Raw genomic sequence first — 6,174 nt, forward strand, 5'->3', positions numbered from 1 at the left:
GGCCCTGTACTCAGCACTAGTCAGGCCATACCATGAGTACTGTGTCCAGTTCTGGGCTCCTCAATTTAGGAAAGATGTTGAGTTGCTTTAATATGTCCAGGGAAGGGCAACAAAGCTGGGGAGGGGTTTGGACCACAGCCCTGTGAAGAGAGGCTGAGGGAGTTTGGGTTGTTTAGCTTGGAGTAGGCTCAGGGGAGACCTTATTGCTCATTACAACTACCAGAAGGGAGGTTGTAGCCAGATGGGGGTTGGTCTCTTCTCCCAGGCAACCAGCACCAGAACAAGAGGACACAGTCTCAAGCTGTGCCAGGGGAGGGACTGGATGTTAGGAAGAAATTCTTCATAGAGAGAGTGACTGGGCATTGGAATGGGCTGCCTGGGTAGGTGGTGGAGTCACCATCACTGGAGGTGTTTAGGAAGAGACTGGATGGGGCACTTGGTGCCATGGTTTAGTTGATTAGATAGTGTTGGATGATAGGTTGGACTCGGTGATCTCAAAGGTCTCTTCCAACCTGGTTAATTCTGTTCTATTCAAGGTAGTAAAATGAAGGGCTCTTGGATTGCTTTCTGCTCAGTTGGAGCTGAGGAATGGCTGTAGATACTCTGTCTCTGTTAGGTGGATGATCTACCTGGTGTGGTGTCTACACACAATGGCAACTAGTCCAGCAATGCTCTGGGTATTTGCTGTCTTACCTGAGGGCAGAAAAACATTCAGTCCTTGCCCCTTGTGTGTGGCAGGACCAGGTCCCTGTTTCGTGACAGTCTTTCGTTGGTTATGGTGACTTTTAGAAGGAGTCACTGTGAATGTTTATGTGCAAAAATGATCTCACCACTGGCCTGGAGGCCTCAGAAGGCTGATCCTTGCAGGCTGAGAATACCTGAGTTTACTGACCCAGTTAGGGGTTATCAGAAGCCTGTCACAGTCATGGGGTATTGCATTCATCTCACCTGACTAGATGCCTAAAAAGCACTTGTCTCTGTCAGAGCTGGACCTCACTCTCCCTGCAGACTCAGTGGACAAATGACTCGTTGCTCAGGATTATCCTCCTCACCTCTTTCAGATAAGGGCTTTAACATGTAGCCATTGGAATGTGCTGCCCAGGGAGGTGGTGGAGTCACTGTCCCTGGAGGTGTTCAAGAGGGGATTGGACGTGGCACTGGGTGCCATGGTTTAGTCATGAGGTTTGTGGTGATGGGTTGGACTTGGTGATCTTTGAGGTCTCTTCCAACCTTGGTGATTCTGTGATTCCGTGATGAGCTAAGTTGCACCTCACATGTTGGCTTCTCTCTGCCGATGGAAAAGGCACACCGATTACAGGTCCTGAATCACAGCAACATCTGGTCAGATGAACCTCACATTGTGAAAGTTCCTGATTACACAATGGGCTCAGGTTTGTTCCCATCAGAGATGTCCAGGCTGGCCTCATCCCTTCTGGATGAACAAAGAGATGTCCTTATATTGTCATCCCATCTGATCTGCCAGTCATAGAAGCCATGTATTTCAGGAAGAAGATGAAAGGTGTGGGTGAATCTGCTTTGCTCCCAGTTCTCCTGCAGGCTCCTCCAGAACAGAGCATCTCAATGGCTGAATGTGAGCTTCTCCCAGGCAGCATACAAGCAAAGACTGCCCTGAAAATCACCCAAGAGCAATGTTCCTACTCCTTCAACACTTCAATTCTTGGGTTGTCACCATGTTATTCATACAAGACAACTTGAGGTGGAATTCATTGGATTAAGTGCATCTGTAGATCTGCCAGAAGGTTGTTGTCTACATTAGCAATTAGCTGGCATACATAGAGCTGCAGTTTGAAACATGGCTTTCATGCTGTGCACATCTTGGTGCTATACATGTGGGGATGGAGTACAACTTCACCTTCTAGCTTAGTTTCAGTTCAATTTGTATGCTTCAGTGCTGCCCAATAATGTGAATCAAAATGAGGTAAGTGGGGGAAATTGGGATAATCACCTCAGAAGTGCACTGCTGAGCTGAACTGAACCACTGCTATGGCTATGCACCCCTCACAGCCTGTGCAGTCAGCAGAGATCAAATCCAAAGTAAACTGGATGAATGGGGCCCTCAGAGACTTCAGAGACTTGTGCCTCCTTTGTCTCTGTTTTAATAGAAAAGTAATCTGTCAAGGAAGAACAAGTTCCACTGTAGATCTCTGTGTTGTTAGGTGAAGGGGATCCCATGGTGAGTGTCAGTTCTGCTTGCCAACCTGACACCCTGGGAATAAAACCTGTTTTTTAGCTGGAAGGAACAAAGCTAGGTCTGTGCAGTCCCCCAGACATGCTTGCTTACAAGAACTGAGGATCTGGCCCAAAATGCTTTAGGCATAACCAGTTGAACTTTAAATCCACTTTTTGAGGGCTTTTTTGAACAACCTTGCTGAAACTCATTGTGCTGTCCCTTGAATGGAGATAGATAAGAGAGTTGGCACTGATCAGCAAGTCTCTCCTTCCCCTTTCTAAAGCTATTAGCTAATTCTATCCACAATGTTATCAGAGAGAAACAGATTTTGCTCAAGATTTTGAGCAGTGTGGCTGTGACATTCTAGCAGCTGCATGATGTGCTTAATTCCACATCTCTGTTCCTCTGCGTGGCATTCAGGTGTCTATGCAGATTTTATGAGCAGCCTGCTCCAGGTACCGCTAGTACCAGGTAGCTCATTTTGTACAGCCCCTGCATTTCTGTTGTGCATTAGGATGGAGAGGTGCTCCATGCTGCAGTGGCTCCTCTGTGCAGCCTAGGCTCCTCCCTCTTTCCTTCCTGCAGTTAACTATTCTTTTGCTGGTGAAGTGAATTAAGGAGCAGCTATGTTTTCATTCCAAAAATCACAAGATAAAGCCATTCCTGAGATTTCATGGGAAGAATGCAATGTCAACAGCTGCTGAGGTAGTAACTGCAAAAAAAAAACCAAACCCAACCCCCAAACCTGACACAACACTCTTGAAACTGCAGCAGGAATGAGAATGTTGAATCTGTAAAATGTTTCCCTCCAAAAAAATCTCTCTTCCTCTACATAAAAGCAACTCCCATCCACCATCAGAAAACAACTGCAGGGCAGTCCCATTCTGGTAAGTGAGGGATACATTTGGGGTTTTCTTTGTTTCTAGAAGAGGTCCACATTCAGTTCCTGCTTGTATTAGGCATCACGAGGTCTGAGGCAGCCCCAGTGGGTTTTTCATTTAGTAGCTCTGCAGAAGACTGAAAACGTCCTAAGTTTTTAGGCTGAGTTTGGGACCTTTTATGGCATTTTGACTTGGAGAGGGAGAAACAGAGGCAGCTCTGCTCTTTTGAAAGATACAGGTCTGAAGTGGGCTAGTCAGATATCTTAACATTTTCAGGTTTTGATTCTACTGTGATTTACTACCTGAGTACTAGGGGTTTCCTGAAAATCGGCTCTGTTTTACTGTCTCATCACCTAAACCTGCTGTGGAGCTGTGCCATGCAGTAGATTACTTACCTGAGACCTGGCTGCCATATGCATGCTGTTGCTCTATCAGTGATGGAGGACCTGGATGGAGACAAGTTAAGAGAATCTGAAATTGAGTTCAAACCCCAAGAATTCAAACTACAGTAATGAAGGGCAATAGGGCAAAAGGAAATGGATTTCCTTCTTGTTTCAGTTGGTGTAAATCCTTGTTGTTTGTGTTCAAGACAATGGATTGTTTTGAGCCTGAAAGGGGGGAATTAGACTTTCAAAGCATGAAGTTACAGTATCTTTTTATTCAGTGATCCTGCTAGATAACAAAGCACATTTACAATGCAAGCAGCACCTTCTGAGAGGTGGAAGACAAAACACACCATCCCCTGCTTTCCCTGAAACAGGCAGTCAGAGTACTATGTTAATGCCAACCAGTGACTACATTAAGATTATTTTTAATATCCAGCAAATCCTCAAGAGAAGCTGAAATAAAACATTTGTCACTTTATAATTTGTAAGGAAAATGTATACCAGTTCATTGCCATTCCATTTCCCTCACAGCAGTAATAGAATTGTTGATATTAGGACTAAAACTGAGTCTAGCTCAAGAAGATCTAAAAATTGGGAATTGCTTGTGATACCAAGCAATAATGCTGTTTTCAAAACCCACAGATGATTTAAATGCAATCCCCTTAAGTATTGAAAACTGTCTAGTTCACTCCAAAGGCAAATAAATCCAATGTATATTTTTCTCTCCCTCTCTTAGAGCAGAGCCAGATTCTGCTCCCAGCAACACTGGAGTAAATCCAAAATTCTTGTGTTCTTCCTCGTGCTTCTCCTGAGTCCCAAGCTGTGGGCCCACAGGAGATCAGTGAGCTTTCTTAGCTCTGTGGCACTGGGGTGACCATGGCTTGAGGTCACCTTGGAACTGAATCTTCCCCTTGAAGTCTATTGAGAAAGTGCAGTGGCTTTGCTGTGCACGTTGTGCTCTGTGTAATGCAAATCCAAAAGTGGGACAAAGGGTGGGGATGGGGCTTAGCTTCCATGAATTGCTTTTGTGGCCCTTGTAACAGAAGTTAAGTCTGACACATTTGAAGGGATAATGTCAGTGCTAAGCAAAGTGCTGAGGAGGAGAGTTTTCATGTAATGAGACTGAGGACCAGTTGATAGGATTCTTGGTCCTACTCCCAACTCTTCTAATGATTTATTTTAAGGTAAAAATTTGTTTAACCTCTTTGCACCTCACTGTTGTTCCCAAATAGCAAGTGGATATTCATAAAAACCCTCATTCTGCAAGGAAGAGTACAAGCTTTAAGGCGTCCATGACAGTGCTGTCTGGTCCTCCCATGAAGCCCTCAGTTTAAGAGCAGGTTTTCATTACATCATGTGGAAGAAACTCTGGAGCTGGTATGAGTAGGTGGGAGCATTGGAGCTTCTAACCCCTCATTTTGTTACATGTATACTGGGTTGTAGGCTCCACTTGTTTATTCCATTTCCAAATTAAGAGAAGGCTTGGAAAAGCATGATGGTTTAAGGTGACAAACAGCATTAACAACATCACAGTCACAACCACTTACTAAAATGGTTCAAAATTACTACTGCTGTATAACAGAGGGGCAAACCTTTGAGGCCCAGTCTTGTAAGGCATGGCCACCCCAGCTTGTTGACTCTCAGTTCATTACACTTATGGATATAGACTGGCTGCAGCTCCAGCAGTTCTGGAGGTTATCTGTGCCCTCATCATTTTAGGAGATGTCTGGGTTCAGTGTGATGTATCTCCATCCACTTACAGGCTCTCAGCATGCTGCCCTGAAAGAATCAGTGTGTAGGTGGAAGTGGCAGTGGGCAAGTCCACAGCAGGTGCCTGTCGTGCACAGAGCTTGTGGATGCCTGCAGACCTCCTGACCACAGCACCCATGGGGGACCTCATCCCAGCTGATTGACAGTAAAGAACAACAACAAAAAAAGAGGCCAGTGGATGCCAGGACACGGAGCAGAACCCAGGTTTCCCAATGACCAACTCTTTCTAGGACTGTGTTGCCTTTCTTACATCTCCATTTCTCTGGCATTGGATGCTCCCCAGGGTGTAATGAAGAAATGTAAATGAAGAAGTCCCAGCCTTCACACAGACCTCAGAGTTGAACATTCTGAGCCTGCCTGGTTTATGTGCATGGACTGATGCCATGTGAATGAGTGAAGTCCCATTGTACTGTGCAGCTGGCAAACCTGACCACTTATTTAGTGTTCTAAGATTGTACCGAGTTTGCTTGGGTTTCTGGTCTGAGAAAAAAAAAGCAGCTGTACTGTTTCAATCAAACTAAACCAAGAAAACTGTCAGAATTTATGCAGGGCTAAAGCCCTGACTGCTGATCCTAATGAGGCAAACTCAGTGGAGATGTGAAGTCAGTGCCACGTGACCTCTGAAATGTGCTATCAAATCCAGTGTGCCATTCAGGAAAGCGTACGTGTTCATGTGTGCCAGCAGAAAGGCTGAAAACCTCAGGTGCCCAGGCAATTTGTTTCACATCCTGAGATTTGGCAGCAGTGGCATCCAGTTCTTTTCACGTGTTATGCATCAAAGGTAATCAGCCACATGGCACAAGTATGATGAAGTAAATGCACTGGGTCACTAAAGTGCATTAAGTGCCATTTACTGCATCGATTTAATTCTGTCCCTGGTCAAAGTCATAATAACTTTCTCTATCCCTTATTGCTGCATCTCTTTTCCTTTTACTGCTGAGCAGGC

This window comes from Melanerpes formicivorus, unplaced genomic scaffold, assembly GCF_026170545.1.
Source record: "Melanerpes formicivorus ecotype bairdi unplaced genomic scaffold, bMelFor1.0.p_v2 SCAF_71, whole genome shotgun sequence".
Lineage (NCBI taxonomy): Eukaryota > Metazoa > Chordata > Aves > Piciformes > Picidae > Melanerpes > Melanerpes formicivorus.